Source organism: Rhopilema esculentum, chromosome 9 (assembly GCF_057945365.1).
Source record: "Rhopilema esculentum isolate cy_ngs chromosome 9, ASM5794536v1, whole genome shotgun sequence".
Classification (NCBI taxonomy): Eukaryota; Metazoa; Cnidaria; class Scyphozoa; order Rhizostomeae; family Rhizostomatidae; genus Rhopilema; species Rhopilema esculentum.
The window spans coordinates 10,847,105-10,864,806 of record NC_142823.1 but is presented as its reverse complement, the minus strand read 5'-3'; the positions used below and the strand labels follow the sequence as shown (position 1 = coordinate 10,864,806).

Here is a 17,702-nt window from a genome sequence, read left to right as displayed (position 1 = left end):
AAGTTGTTGCCATGGCAACGGCCGGTGAGGATAATGGTGTGAATTTCATCATGTTGCTTAAGTTGGAATGATTTGAGTTTTTAAATTTGATTAGAGTACTAAAGGAACAAGGAAGATAGAAAAAACTGTTAGGGTGTTTTCTTCCTTTATTGAAATATGGCATGTTAAAAATTGCCCAAAATTAGCATTTTCATGCAACAATCGAAGTAAGATATTCTCTCTCTTTTAAGCAAAGAGTGTTCCGTAAATCTAAAGAAAACAGTGTTGTGCATCTTTTAAAGCTCTGACTTCAACATCTTACAAATATATGATTCAAAAAGGTCATATTCACTGAGTGTCAATTGATATCAATGCAACAAACTTTCAATTATTTGACAAATTATGTACATCAAAATCTACAAAATGCTCAATTATATACATATTGTCTACAGTTCTATTTCAAGAGCATCTTTTGGTTCAAAGGTGTATTGCCTTCCAGTCATCGTTGATGGTTTTGGTGGTTGTACCTTTTTCAGAATGTTTGATGTTGGCACCCAACATACAACATCACGCCTTGGCCACATAAATGATACACATGGCAAATGTGGATGCAAAAATTTTATGGCAACATCTTTATTCTCACTACTGACTTCAATAGTCACTCCAACTCAGCAATGTGTATCATACCTGCACACAAGGTAATCTCCGATTTCAATATCGTCATGAGGTTCAATGACAGCTAGATTGAAATCAAATTTGACATCAAATTCAGGGGTTTCTGATATTGTTTTTGCTCCAATCAATGCTTTGGATTGCGGTACAAATTGATGGAACCCCCTAGTTCCTGGAATCGTTTTTGCAGCTGTCAGGCGTTTCTCAAGATCTTTTCTTGTCAAGTTGTTTTCCTCCTTTGTAATGTAATAGAAGTTGATTCCTTTGACTTCTGTTTTACAAAATTGAAATAATGCCTCAACAGAAATAATTTGGTTTTTCATTGGTCGTTGCAGGCTGACTTGAGCAGCTAAACGCTTAACTGTACCTCCAATCCCATCACATGGGGATTTACCATGGCTGGTGGCGAAGAAATTCCACTCACAACTAATTGTAAAGTCTTCCTTATGGTGGCACAAGTTTAAAAAATTCTTGCAGTTCTTATACTGGCCTGCACAACCATCAGAAAAGTAATGGACAACCTTTATGTCCATTGATATCATTTCCCTGATATGATGTGCAGTGCCTTTCAACACATTATACACGAAATGCACATCATGTTCCAGGTCATCGGATAAAAAGCATAATGATGTTGATCCAATGACTCCATCATTTCCTTTGTAGTAAATGACTACCGGATGTAATGAGCATTGCTTCTGGTTCCAGTGATAGCCCTGGACCTCATCTTGGATCACAAATTTAAAGTTTTCTGCAAAGTCCAGTAAAACAATGACTTCGTCCTTATTCAAAGTTTCTTTTAACCTCTTCAAATAAGAAGCTTGTGACTTTGCAATAAACGAATGGCTGGTTATTTGATCTAGCTGGCAACACAGCTTATCAATAAAATCAGGAACTGGGAGAGTTTGGGAAACCAGTTCAGCTCTGTCCACAGTTCTCCACTGCTGGAAAGTGACTATATCTTCAGTAAAATCATTAACATCTTCAACCTCCTCGCCTTCTTCAAATGTTGTTGATTCTGTGAAGATATTGCGTAAGCAATCTTCAACATTTTCAATTCCAGGACATCGTGCACATCTGTGAATCATGCATCCTCTGGAAGTACTGTCACAGACTACCATATCAATCAGGTCATGGTACTGGTGTCCTAAATTTGCAGCATCAAGAAGAAGCTTCAGATTCTGATGAGAAGTGCAGACACACACAGAATGTATCCCCTTGGGACCAACTGGGATGCACCATTTTGGCCTCAAGCTTGCAAACTTGGAAAACCCAATACAGAAAGCAGGATTATCAGCCTTGAACAAGGAATATAGCTCTTTTATGTTGCATAAAAGAAGTCGCTTTTGCATATGTCTTTTTTGTCCAAGGCTCACAAAATCTTTCTTTCCTTGAAGTTGTCGGCTGTTTTCATCGCTGCAATAAAAAGATTGAACAGCATTTAACAACACCTCTTTAATTTTCTTGCCAGTCACTTTGTCTGGCATACCAAGAATCCCTTTCTCTTCTCTAATTTCTCTTGCCTTCCTGACCATGCAAACAGGTACTTGAAATATGTTTGAAGCCTTCCGTACTGACCAAGAATTAGGAATCAGTGTTAGAATTTGGATTTTCTCCTGTCGACATGAAACCTCCAATTTTTCTTTCATGAGACTGACCAAAAAGTCTAAGTCGCTGGCTTTCTGGATAAATTCCTCTATCTGCTCTTTCCCTTCATCTGACTCCTCTAAATCATCTGGTTCCACATTTAGTATTGCTGCAACCTTCTTTGAAGCGGCTTCATTTATCTGTCGCAACTTTCTTTTCCCTCGCTTAAGTTTTGATGATTTTGGCAGAGAATGCACTTTCATCGGTGAAACATCAAGAGTAGTCAGCTTTTCATGCAAAAACTTCCTCTCGTTTTCAAAAGATGTGTCTTTTCTAACTTTTCAATCAACTTGTTGTCCTCTGCCATTGGTGAATTCTGCTTTTCCTCTACTTCCAGTTTCAGGTCATTAATTTCAGGGCGGGAAGGGCCATATGGCCCAAAACAATACAGCTTTGGAAATTTTTTCTCTTGTAACGCCTATTTCATAAAAGGCTGCAAGGGCCATACGGCCCACCTTTGTTCTTCAAATCATTTGAATTTGGTGTCATTTACACGAAGGACTTTCATTGCATAATGACATTTTTGAGTAGCGGTCGAGCGACTCCCGACGTGCGATTTTCAAGTTCACTTTACAGGTAAGGAATTGCGTTTTTAAACCTCAATAAAATTCTTTTGGCTTTATTAGCCTTATGCTTTCTTTTTTATTCGTATATATTTGCCAAAAAGTGAAGGAAATATTCAAAACCGTTTGGATTTTGCAGCTGGGCCATATGGCCCTTTCAGCCATTAGAGGAACTGAATGGGCCTAAGTTGGTGTAAGCGAAACCAATGTTTAGTGTTGTATTCTAAGCAGTTCTCGCAAATAATGCTCAGCATTTTACTCAGAAATTTGTATTTGTTTCTGTTTCTCAACAAGCATTTTAAATTTTTTTTAGTCCTTATGGCAGAAAGATTTTTATTGGGAAATTGTTATTGACCCAGAGTTTGGGCTTAATTCCGAACAGGAAACTGACTCAAGTGACGACGAGGCACAAATAGACGATTCAGATGATGATGTGCCACTTGCAGATTTAATTCCTTTGTCTGAAGTAGCAAAGAACGATGTTGCAGAGCATGTTTATCGCTGGAGAGCAGATAGAACACCACCTCCTCAGATGAGTGGTGAATTCAAAGGAAACTTAGAGGTTGATGAAGGGGATTTACACAATCCTATCGATTATTTTAAATCCTTTATGGATGATGAAATGATCCAGCTGATTGCAGATCAAACAAATCTGTATTCAGTACAATGTGATGTTGCCAAAGGGAGCATTGCAACTACAAAAACAGAGGTAGAACGGCTCCTCTCAGTCTTTCTCAAGATGTGCATTGTCCAAATGCCAAGATATTCGATGTATTGGGAAGCTGAAACAAGGTACAGCCCAATTGCTAGCTTGATGAGCAGGGATCGCTTTAAGAAATTGAAGGGGTTCCTGCACTTCAATGACAATTCAAAAGCACCCAGCAAAACTGAAAATATGTATGATAAGCTGTACAAGATAAGGCCACTGCTGCAAATGCTAAGAAAAAATTGTTTGGCTGTGCCACCTGAAGAAATCAATTCTGTTGATGAGCAGATGATTCCTTTCAAAGGGAAAAGTAGCCTACGAAGGTATCTCTCAAAGAAGCCAAAGAAATGGGGCTTCAAAGTTTTTTCCAGAAATGGTCAAAGTGGATTCTGCTATGATTTTCAGGTAGAAGGTGCCCCAGACCCACAACAAGAAAACAGAGTCAATCCAGTTGACCTAATTGGAAAAAGTTCTGGAGATGCGGTTTTGAGAATGTGCAGTTATTTGCCAAAGAACCAGAACTATAAGGTTTATTTTGACAATTACTTTACATTCCCAGAGCTTTTGAGTAAACTGAAACAATGGGGCATCTGTGCTGTTGGCACAATACGCCAAGATCGCCTAAGATGATGCTCTGAGGTGATGAAAAGCGAAAAGGAGCTGAAGAAGGAGGGGAGAGGATCATTCTGTGGGGCAGTAGATTTGAATACTGGCACTACTGTCGTCCGCTGGTATGATAAGAAGCTGGTTCAGCTAGCATCAAATTATGCTTATACCCACCCAACTGATGTGGTTCAGAGGTGGTCCAAGACAGATAATAAATATGTTGAGGTACCAAGACCTCAAATTGTTGTAACATACAATGCAGGAATGGGAGGTGTTGACCTGTTTGATATGTTTCAAGCTCTTTACCGTCTGCATCATAAATGTCGGAAAGGATACATGCGTTTCTTTTTTTGGATTCTGGCCACAGCTGTCATAAATGCATGGTGCTTATACCGCAGAATGATGAAGCAAAAAGGTGTGCCCATTGCCAAGCAGCTTGACCTTTTGAAATTCACATGCTCAGTGTCACACTCACTTGCAGAGGCTACAATACGAAGAAAGGGAAGAGGGAGGCCAAGCATCGAGGCACCATCTGTACCCACAGATAAGCTGCCCCGCAAAGCACCCGAAATGGCACCACCGACAGATATTCGCACTGATTCTGTCAACCATTGGCCTCTTCATAGGCCAGATCGTCCTCGCTGCTTTCACTGTGGGGAAAAAACCAGAATGGGGTGCGAAAAATGCAAAAAAGGCTTGTGTTTGACAGAGAAGAGGAACTGCTTCAAAGACTACCATAAATAGACTGGAATACTGAAATATTTTGCATGACTTTGTACTCTTTTGTTTATGCTATTTATATGCAGTTTTACATGAGTTTTTTTTATTGATTCGGAAAACTATCGTTCCTTGAATAGCTGGAAGGGCCATATGGCCCAGCCCCAAGATTTACCCCAAAATTAGTTTTTTTCATAAAATTATTCTGAAATTCAACTTCTCCTTGTCTGTTTACCTAAAAAACATGTTTATTTATTTTTTATTTCAAATGAACCTAAATTCAGCCTTGAAAGGGTTAAACAAGAGGGACATAGTTTGTCTCCAGGAACAATCATAAAACCAATTGTGACCATGTACTGTGCCAGTGACAATTTTACTTCTTTCAATCCACCTAAGAATAAAAAATGCATTTTGAAATAAATATACAAGCTTCAGTTTCGAAAATTTTTATTTATACATAAATAAAATATATATATTTAAGAAAAATTATTAGCCTGATCCAGTCATCAAACAAAAATCTTCACAAAAACTACACCACATTTGTAACTCATTAAAACCATTATTTAACGAAATTTTAGCAGTATTTTAAAAGAGATTATGTACAGCAGGATTTTTTATTAAAATTAAAAAAATTGAATGTGAATTTGAAATATTTCTACAAACCTTTCACAGGCTTTCTGTGTTTTTTGAATGGGTCAGCGCAACGAGTAAAGTTCATTTGGAATCTTGTAGTCAGCATATATTCATGGTGGTAGCATATATTTGCATTAACATTCAAAATGGACAATTCGGACCTCCAAAATATCAGTTCTCTGACATTTTCCGGCAGAGATTCAATGGTTTTAAGACCAGTTGTTCTACTGTAGGTTAACAAATGACAGGCATCTCCCAATGAGTTTCCAATTGAACAAGAGTTACCAATATGAGTTGCCATAAGGAGCAGTAGTCTAACAGGGCAATAGTAAACTGAAAAATGACCAACATCCCTCTCATTGGGTTTTTTAACTTGTTTTCTTCACAATGATAATTATGATGTAATTCCTGTGTCTTTGAAACTATTTTAAATTCTTGTGAAATGCTTACATAAATAATTCAAAGAGGTGACAATTGATAAAAAAAGCATTGCAATGAAACTATTTTAAATTCTTGTGAAATGCTTACTTAAATAATTCAAAGAGGTGACAATTAATAAAAAAAAGCATTGCAAACATTAACACTGGACTTTTCAATTTCACATTGTAGTTGCAGGATCTTTAAAAGGAAAACTTTTTGTATTGCAGACAATGTAGTTTTGACACACCCTAGAAAGGTGTGAAAATTACAAAATAGATCTTAAGAGGATTATCAAGGAGCAACAATAGCTGTCTTAGCAATACAATCTCTAAGGAATTTCACTTGAATTGAATCCAATAGCAGACCAATGAAAAATAAAAGAATTTCCTAAAAATTATAGACAGTTTTATAGCTAATATAAATTCTTTGAATTAGATTTGAAAGAGAAAATTAGCAAAATCAAAAGGAACGCATAGAAAATGTCATCAAATCAAGGGCAAAATTTTTTTAACTACACCTGACTTGACGAGCTCAAACAATTAATATACATCATCACTATATCATGTAAATCAGTGCAATATGTATCTTTTCCTATCCAAGACTGGCAAATCTCTATCAGCGTTAGCAAAACGTAAACTTGAAGCTAAATAATGAAAGTATATTAAAAGCAAGCTGAATTAAAGATAGAAAAACAAAACAAGCATACAGAAGATTTCCAAACAGAGAATTTCAATATTGATTTAGATTTAGTGAATTATCATTGCTTAAAAGAGAGAGAATATCTTACTTCGATTGTTGCATGAAAATGCTAATTTTGGGCAATTTTTAACATGCCATATTTCAATAAAGGAAGAAAACACCCTAACAGTTTTTTCTATCTTGCTTGTTCCTTTAGTACTCTAATCAAATTTAAAAACTCAAATCATTCCAACTTAAGCAACATGATGAAATTCACACCATTATCCTCACCGGCCATTGCCATGGCAACAACTTCCCCTTCTTTTTCTATATTTAGAATGACTTTTGTTTGTGACTGGAAATTTTTGATCATGTTTTTGACATTTACAAAGTTGATTAGCTTGTCTGGTTTACTTTCATTTCAAATGTGTCATTTCTTCATCGGTTCTAATTTAAGTAAATAATAGCAAAAATTCAAAATGGCAGATCATTGAAAAATGTGCCAAAATTATTAAAATTTCAAACCCGTCTAACTTTTTAATAGTAAAAGATATGAAGATGAAATTTTCAGTTTATGTTCATGTCATGGTTTTCAACATGTCTACCAAAAATCATCCAAATCTGAGGTAGTGGGTTATGTGACTGTTTCACATTGACATGGAATGACCCTGTAGCTATCATTCAGGAATTGTGGTATTTTATTGGTTGACTTGCTATTTTGGGGCGTGCTGCTAATGTAAATGTGCGAGACTGCTCACTTCAAAACAAACTGTCATGGTGGAATTACCTTCGGCTTCGGATGGTACAAGGCACCGCTATATGACAGCAGAAGAGGTCTTGGCAGCAATTTTGGACTCTAATGATGAAAATAATGAATCTTTGCTTTCTTCTGATGAAGAAAGTTCTATGTACATTGATACAGATGCGGAAAAATTACCGGATCCATGTTTCCGAGAAAGTCAATTACAAGAGCAGGTGAGAATACCTTGCAAAATTCGCAGTCTTACAGTTTTTATTACTTGCTGTTGCCATTATCCAAATGTAGGATTGGCCTAACGTTTGAATATCCATCATGCATTTTCAAAATCGATTCTAGAAAATTTATGGAGACTTTTTTATTGCAGGATAATTCTTCCGATGAAAGTGGTGATCAGATTGATGAAATAAAAGCTAATAGAAAAGGGAAAAACACCAAAATGTCTGTGAGAGGAAAATCACGTCCAAGCAAAAAACCAAGACAAGTGGATGGAGATCCTGCTTGGGAGGACATTGATGAAACATTTCAGAATCCAAATAAAGATGCTCCTTTTTTGGATCACACAGGGATCAACAGGCCAGCAGCTAATGCAGAGTCTGTGCTGGACCATTTTTTACTTTTCTTTCCTTTACATGTTGTTGATAAAATTGTCGATGAGACCAATACATACTATCAACAACTTAGGTCAGAAAAGCAGTTGTCAGGAGAACCATTCGAGATGACAAGAGAAGAGCTTCTGGCATTTCTTGGCATAAATATAGCTATGGGTTTGGCAAAACTCCCAACAATAGAGGATTACTGGAGAAAATGTATCACCCACATGCCTTGGTTTCGCTCTGTTATGCCCAGGAGAAAATTTCAACAAATACTCAGGTTTTTGCATTTGGCAGACAACAGCAAACAGCTTCCAAGATCTGACCCAAACTACAATAAGCTCTATAAGTTAGGGGACTTGATGGCTTGCTTCAATAAATGCTTCAAAGAAATGTATGCTCCCAGGCAGAATCTTTCTATTGATGAGCAGATGATCGGTACCAAGTTAAGGATAGGCTACCTTCAGTACATGCTGAAAAAACCAAAAAAGTTTGGCATAAAGGTATGGGTCTTGTGCAAAGCAAAAACTGGATATTGCTTGCAGTTCCATCTACTGATTTTGCTAAAAATACTGATTTTGCTGGAAGACGAGGGTCCCATAAGCTTTTTCGTGAAGTACTTGTTCATCAACTTGTTCAACCATATCTTGACAAAATTGCTAATGAGGAAATGACAAGTAAGAGAATGATTGAAGTAGCGGTAAAGCAACGTAGAGTCGATGATGATGTTAGGCTTATTGGGAAGCACTACGTGACAAAAAAAAAAGAAACAAGAAGAAAGTGCAGCAACTGTGCTTATAAGATCAACCAAGAGACTGGAAAAAGAAAAAACACTAGAACACATTTTTGCGAAAAGTGCAGAAAATACATTTGCGGCAAGTGCTTCAAATACTTCCACACTGCAAGCAATCTTGCATAGACTGTTTGTGACGATCTTACATTTATTTTTCTTGCATCCATTGTAACAAAGAAGGCAATATGTAGATGTTGCAGAGCATGTTTATCGCTGGAGAGCAGATAGAACACCACCTCCTCAGATGAGTGGTGAATTCAAAGGAAACTTAGAGGTTGATGAAGGGGATTTACACAATCCTATCGATTATTTTAAATCCTTTATGGATGATGAAATGATCCAGCTGATTGCAGATCAAACAAATCTGTATTCAGTACAATGTGATGTTGCCAAAGGGAGCATTGCAACTACAAAAACAGAGGTAGAACGGCTCCTCTCAGTCTTTCTCAAGATGTGCATTGTCCAAATGCCAAGATATTCGAAGTATTGGGAAGCTGAAACAAGGTACAGCCCAATTGCTAGCTTGATGAGCAGGGATCGCTTTAAGAAATTGAAGGGGTTCCTGCACTTCAATGACAATTCAAAAGCACCCAGCAAAACTGAAAATATGTATGATAAGCTGTACAAGATAAGGCCACTGCTGCAAATGCTAAGAAAAAATTGTTTGGCTGTGCCACCTGAAGAAATCAATTCTGTTGATGAGCAGATGATTCCTTTCAAAGGGAAAAGTAGCCTACGAAGGTATCTCCCAAAGAAGCCAAAGAAATGGGGCTTCAAAGTTTTTTCCAGAAATGGTCAAAGTGGATTCTGCTATGATTTTGAGGTAGAAGGTGCCCCAGACCCACAACAAGAAAACAGAGTCAATCCAGTTGACCTAATTGGAAAAAGTTCTGGAGATGTGGTTTTGAGAATGTGCAGTTATTTGCCAAAGAACCAGAACTATAAGGTTTATTTTGACAATTACTTTACATTCCCAGAGCTTTTGAGTAAACTGAAACAATGGGGCATCTGTGCTGTTGGCACAATACGCCAAGATCGCCTAAGAGGATGCTCTGAGGTGATGAAAAGCGAAAAGGAGCTGAAGAAGGAGGGGAGAGGATCATTCTGTGGGGCAGTAGATTTGAATACTGGCACTACTGTCGTCCGCTGGTATGATAAGAAGCTGGTTCAGCTAGCATCAAATTATGCTTATACCCACCCAACTGATGTGGTTCAGAGGTGGTCCAAGACAGATAATAAATATGTTGAGGTACCAAGACCTCAAATTGTTGTAACATACAATGCAGGAATGGGAGGTGTTGACCTGTTTGATATGTTTCAAGCTCTTTACCGTCTGCATCATAAATATCGGAAAGGATACATGCGTTTCTTTTTTTGGATTCTGGGCACAGCTGTCATAAATGCATGGTGCTTATACCGCAGAATGATGAAGCAAAAAGGTGTGCCCATTGCCAAGCAGCTTGACCTTTTGAAATTCACATGCTCAGTGTCACACTCACTTGCAGAGGGTACAATACGAAGAAAGGGAAGAGGGAGGCCAAGCATCGAGGCACCATCTGTACCCACAGATAAGCTGCCCCGCAAAGCACCCGAAATGGCACCACCGACAGATATTCGCACTGATTCTGTCAACCATTGGCCTCTTCATAGGCCAGATCGTCCTCGCTGCTTTCACTGTGGGGAAAAAACCAGAATGGGGTGCAAAAAATGCAAAAAAGGCTTGTGTTTGACAGAGAAGAGGAACTGCTTCAAAGACTACCATAAATAGACTGGAATACTGAAAAATGTAATTCCAAGAAGGCAATATGTAATTCCTTTCTATAAAGATTAATTAATTTTTACTCCTTGCAGTTTTATTGCTTGTCATTTAATGCTAATTTTTCTCTAGAGCCAAACAAAAAGTTGGAATGAAAGAATACTTTAACAAGTTTTCGGAACACAAAAACTGTTTATCACATAGGATGCTTCTATTAGCCAAAAAATTTTGCTAAAATACAATATCTGTTATTTTCTTCAAATTTTCCATTGCTCTCTACATTTACAACATAAAATTAACAAGTTTTTGCAAGTTTATAGTGTATTTCATGACAAAAAGCTTCAAAAAATTGCAAAAATTTTACTTTTCGTAAATAATTTTGCAATATTGTTCTTATTTTCATTGTTTGTCTGCTATCATGACAACAAATATTAAAAAAATTTTTACAAAAAATGATTGCCCATTCAATAAGCTTTCAGGAAATGTATACCTTTCCATAAATGGTTTGCATTTCACTTATAGAAAATTAAAAGAATATTAAACAGTAGTTTTTTTGTGGTTTTTCGCATTTACGTCAAAACATTGAAGGTAGCTCAGTGAAGAGATGTATTAAACATGAAGTTTTTATACCAATTATTTTGAAATGGTACATTACAGCTCTAAAATAATGCAGACTACAGAAAAAGATAATATCTAAAATATTAAAAAAGCTGCGCTACTACAACAACAACAAAGTTACTGTTTACAGTTGCAGTTATAGAAAAGACAGGACGATTTCACAGATGGTGTTTTCAGGTTTCAGGACATATTACATTACATAAACAAACACAATGAACACAAGGTGAGATCCCAACACGTGCATTGGAGGAATCTGCCTATAAGAGCAGATTCATTACAGTCAGTAGTGTAATTTGATTGGTTAGACACACAACGGGTCAACCACTTGGATATTTTGATGGTACAGAATATTTTTGGCACATACTACTGATCAATTAGGCAATTCCATTTACATATGTTTAAATAATGTTATATCAATAAAATGTTCTTCTTGATAGGAATTACTTGAAACTGACATTCTCATCCAAAAATTAGAAGAGCATCCTATAGACAGCACAGCAAATGCATATCAGCTCATTGAAAGTAGCGATGAAGATGATTCTATCAATGAAAACTGGATCTCTATTAGTTCACTACAATTAACCAAAGAAGACAAAGAAATTATGCAGTTCTCTGATATGTGGTTAAATGACAGGATCATAAATGCAGTACAGTTTATTTTGAAGAAGCAGTTTCCACTCATTGAAGGATTCAAAGATACACCTATTCAAAAAGCATCATTCAAAGTAATGTCTGGGGAGTTCGTGCAGATCATCAATAAATCAGGAAACCATTGGATGACACTGTCTGCCCTTGGGACAAACCATCAGAGCAGCATCAAGATTTTTGACAGCATGAATTCCAAAGTGCTAAATCACAATATTGCTTCTGTCATCATGACAAAAAATCGAGCCTTCCATGTCAAAGTGGAAAATGTACAACAACAGCCAGATTCCTATAATTGTGGTTTGTTTGCCATCGCATTTGCCACTCATTTATGCTTCCAGCAAAACCCAAGGTTCCTTCACATGTAACATATGCAGTGAAAAGTTCCACAGGTACAGTCAGCATGCTGTAAAAGAGCAATGGCATAGTGACTTGTGGTATTGCAACGAGTGCTGGATACTTGTTTGAAACGACTGTAGACTTCCTAAAATCTGTTGAGGGAATAGAGCAACAGCAAGAATCAAAATGGTATGTCTGTTTCATTTGCCAAGTGGCAACGCAAGAAAGTCTAGTTTGTCCTGCACCAAACAGCAGACAACTAGATAAATCGTTTGGTTATCGAAGCATTACAGAGCAATTAAAGAAGTTCGAGGAGATTGGAGAGTTGCCCCGTACTATCCAGCAGAGGACTCACTTTTTAAGTCAAAGAAATCTGGCTGAAAAGCTTTTGGAAAACGATGCCAAGTTTCATAAGCAATGCAAGAATAGATACGATGATAAGATGCGTTAGTGCAGCATACAAGAAGGGCTTTGTACCAAGGCGGGTAAGGATTACCATTTAGCTTTTATTAAATGTTGTATGTGCAAACTATTACAAGGCGCCACTTACATGAATAATTCATTGCCCTGAACCAGTTTTTGAACTTTTTATTGTACTGTATCCAACGACCAAACATCTATATAGGCTTAAGTTTTGTATATATTTATAGGCGAATACAATTGAGGTGAGAGACAAAAATGTACTTCATCCTGTAATGAATCCCAAAAAAGTTCTTGCTATAATAATTATATTATTAATTCTTGCTTAAAAGGCTGAGCAATAAAATTTCAGGAATCCACAAATCTATTTGCCTACACATTTTCAGACGATACAAACTTACGCTTTGCTTTTTAGAATTATTTGGGGCCAATCTCTTAACCGATGGCAAACTGTACCCAACTTTGTTGATTATGGATGGCGAATGACAGATGGCGAAGGACAGATGGCGAAGGACAGATGGCGAAGGACAGATGGCGAACGACAGATGGCGAACGACAGATGGCGAACGACAGATGGCGAACGACAGATGGCGAACGACAGATGGCGAACGACAGATGGCGAACGACAGATGGCGAACGACAGATGGCGAACGACAGATGGCGAACGACAGATGGCGAACGACAGATGGCGAACGACAGATGGCGAACGACAGATGGCGAACGACAGATGGCGAACGACAGATGGCGAACGACAGATGGAGAACGATTTTTCAGCTTGGATCTGTTTCGCATTATTTTCTACGGCTCAAACTACATAAGTTCTGGAGTTTCCATCCTGGTATCATTTTTTGCATGCTTGTTGTGCTTTCAGAAATATCAAGCGATGAACTTTGTTTTGAATTAGGCCATGTTTGTTGAGCGAAAGAAGCATGGCCACGAGTGACTGTAGTGCATTGAGTGATAGTAGCGATTCCTCTCCTGCCAATATCAGAGATTTTAGTAACAAATGTATTGATAAATTCTACAATGTTTTTGGAGATTCGGGTGATGAAGAAGAGGAGTTTGAGGTATTCCGTTTCGAAATGCAGAGATGCCGGTTGGGAGGAAATGTGTGAAGACAATCAGCTGATTCTGAAACTGTAGATGAAAAGTGGAAACCTGCAGAGGTAGCAAATCTTTTGTTGGATGTAAAGCCAATCAAATATTTACAATTATTTTAATTGGACGAACTACTGGAAAATGTTGTAGACTGGACCATTATAAACACATTAAAAAAATTGGGTGAAACCAAAGGAGAACGCCAGACTTTAATCTTGGATACATATTTATGTGTTGTACTTATTGCAAACAGTTTGCTAACAATATCCAGAAATGAAAGATACTATAGCAGACGAAAATAAATGGACTTTCATACAAAAATATGCAAGGTCTTTTCAAAGAACAGATTTAGAGAAAGAGAGATTTCTGGCAATTATAGCATGAAAAAGGACTTGTGGGGATGTGAAAAAATTCCTCTTGAATGTCTTCCTAAAGGTTATCAAAGCAAGTTTCCTCCCCAATGAAATAAGTTGTGTGACCTCCCAGGTTGTAATAGTGGAGATGTTATTTGTTGGAAACGGTTTGATGGATGTACATATGCATTCCATAAAAGATGTTTGACAAATGAAGATGTATGCCCTATATGTCAAACATTTCTCAAAAAAGAGCTTGAGCGGCTGGCAAAAATTGCAAAAAATGCAGTTTTATCACAGGAAGTTAGAGATGATATCAATGATAATATATCTAATGAAACAAATAAGGAAGTTGATGATGACCCATGTGTAGAAGACATTACAAAGGCAGAGGTAATAAACAAAATTGGGGAACTAACTGAAGAATCATACAGTCTCTCACCTCCTTCTTATTTAATTTCTGAAGGACTCTCTTCTAGTGACTGTATTTCAAGTAATGATAATCGTCGCCCACATTGTAGAATCTGTCAGCATGAAATGAAAGGGCATAAAAAGATATCTGACGATAAAAGCACGGTCCAATTTGCCCAGGAAGTATTTGTTCTGCTTCAGGACTTTGCATTCCATGTACTTGTGATTTTCATTCATCCCAGCAGGAAGTGAGTACCCATGAAGAATGTTTAATTCTCTCTTCACATTTCTTTGTCAGAGATCACATCAGTAAATGCATTTTCCCTTCTCAGATATCAAAGGAGCAGATGGCAAGATCATTCTGGTGCAATGCTTGTACAGTAATTTCTTTGTATACAGGAATTTCCTTTGTAGACAAAACTTTACATCTTTCCTCGGGGGACATTACTGAAGAATTAGCCATGCAATATAAGGCCTGCATCCAGCTTGGAGTATCAGTGTATGAGAACATCCTTAACCCACCTGATAACCAACCAAATCTTTCTGTTACTGATGTCTTGTCCCAAGTTCGACTGCCACTTAGGGACCCTGGTAATTTTAAGGGCATTATGATTGATGATACAAGTGAAACCTCCTTTGAGGTTGTTGTTGCAAATGCTTCTAGTAGACCTGGCAGGAAATGTCTGCTGTTTATTTTAAAGCCTGATCATTCAATTGTTTTTTGTATGAATCATGACACAATAGCAGCCTTTGACAGTCATCCTAGAAATCCTAGAAATGATCGTAGACCAGAAACATCATTGGGTGCAGGCATCTTCAAAACAACATCAACCTTAGGACCTTTTGCTATCCCTTTGCTGGGCAACAGATGTTCCAGGTACTCGACGTATGATTGAGCGAATGAGCACTTTTTGAAACGACAACATAGTCCCCTCTCACTCAGTTGCTTAAACAACCTTTTTAAGTTTGTTCTTCTGCAGTTGAACCACTGACCAGTATGTCATCCAGATAAACTGCAAAAGACAGATAAGAACAAATCAATATGTCTTAATAAATACAATAACAAATTTCATCGTATCTACATTATTTAAAAAAAAGAGTACAGCAGAATTGAAAATGTAGTATAGGCAACTTGATTCACACATAAAAGAGATTATCCTTTTGAGCGATGAGCAAAGCTTTTATCAAATTAATACAAATAGGATGTAACCTTTAATTATACTTCTGGCTTCGCTCAAGTTTGCAATGAATGTCTGGAGGGAGGATGCATCTCAAGCTCGTTGTAATACTTCTCTAAAGACTCAACAATGGTCGTTGAACTGCGTTGCTGGAGAGACACTAGAACACAGTCAAAATCCAAATAATTAGATCAAAATAGGGCATCATCCAATTAGCACTATGAGAGTTTCTGCAAATCCCTCATTTTAAAGAAACGTAAAAAATATTTTAATTCCCATCCTTACCACAGACATTTCTTTGCAACTCTCTTTACCAGTCTTGAATTCAGGCCTCTTCTATATTGACGCTAAATTCAACTTGCAATGAATTCATTCCAATTCATTTCGTTCAAGTTTCTTTAAAACAAATAGTTGTAGGTTTGGATATTAAGAATTTATTATATTTTTATGTAATACAGATTTGTAAAGGAAAGAATTAGATTAAATAGAGAGAAGAAGATAAAAAGAATGAAGAAACTTAAAAAAAATTAAAATGAAACTTTTGTGTATTGCTTTGACAATGGAAATGCGAAGTTATCAATTTTTCTTTTGTTCCAGAACACCATGTGCTCTGTTAGCGAATCTATTCGAGCTGAAATAAGAAACATACAGTAGATGACCTTCACTTTCATTTAAATTACAAGTACTCGAAGAAAGTATATCAACGAAAATGTTTAATAAATTTGAAAATTAAACAAAACTCGATGTTTTGTATTCCTTCAAGACTTTGGATTTTGCATACTTTCATAGTGAATGTATGAAGCATGAGAGTGGGCTGATCAGATGAGAACTTTTTAAACACGCTTATTGATTGGTCAATTGTCATTGCCAGGTGGCTTACGCCATTACAGTTGCCACGAGCTTCACCCCCCGCTGCCATCCTCCGTCCCTTATCCTCCCATGGTTTGCCCTTTCATGCCCACACACGCAGTTTGCATTATTTCCCCCTCCTCACAAACCCCCGCCTATCTTCTACGACCCTCCTCCCTTTTATTCTTCCCACCGTCCCCCCTCTTTTTTTATATATTATATAATTTTTTCATTTATTCTTCCACACTTTTGTTGATTAGTTGCTATCCCCTACGCCCGTGCCAACCGTAGCCATCACCGGCCACAACCACCGTCAACGTTGCGTAATTTTCGTATCGGTAAATATCGTAATTTACTAGCTGATACCTTGTTCTACTATTTTATATCTCGTCTATGACCTATATACACACATAGGCCTCCTTTCGTATCCCGTTACCCTACCCATTGTGTCATCCATTCTTCGACCTCCTCTCTCTTTATCCAAACCCCATAAACGTCCACCGCCTCCTACTTTTAGTGCTCTGCAGATCTGGTATCCCGAACATGGCAACCAGCACAATTGCCTTCGCCACCATGGTGACGTCACTGGTGTCGTCAGCCACCACCAAACTGAACGACCTGATGGACATTGACCTGACCCCCGTGCGATCTTCCCCAAAAAAACCTGCCCAGCAGGATTACACCAGAACAAAATCCGACAAAGGCCTCTCACTGGGATTAAAAAAGAAAAAAGTCAAGTCTGTGAACCCATCCCACCCTAACCCACCAAGCCCCACCCCTGGCCCCTCCCGAATCCCTACCGACTACTCCAAAACGACCCGCAAGGCCTTCCAATGTCCAGGCCCCTGGCCACACCCTCCCTTTACCACACCCACCGCCACTATGTCCACCCGGTCTGCACCTCTCGCCTCCACAGCAACCTTTCCTACTTCTGTACAAACCCACTCCAATTCTGCCCCCACCACCACCGCCCCCCTCCCCGTCCCAACATTCCCTATTAATTTACCTGAACTCCACCCACCACAGGCCCTCTTAGAAACCCTCCCCCTGCCCCCACCCCAAACCTTCGTCAACAACCTTGCCAGACATCTGTGCTCAAAAATATCCCACGAAAACAAGCATGAATATTTCTCCCGGAGTGCAGAGTCTGGCCATTTCCCTACCTTCACCAAACCCTCGTTCACATCAGACTTCACCTGGCCCCTGTCACACCCAAACGCAACCCGGCTAAACGAGGCCATTGCGAACCTCCGCAGAGACATCTGCCACATAAT

The 17,702-nt window shown here is 38.1% G+C and overlaps 1 pseudogene; it reads right to left on the bottom strand.

Annotated features, from left to right (window-relative positions):
* Nucleotides 1-425: 425 nt before the first annotated feature.
* LOC148959629 (uncharacterized) lies at nt 426-2,498 on the bottom strand (annotated as a pseudogene).
* Between the last annotated feature and the right edge of the window lie 15,204 nt (nt 2,499-17,702).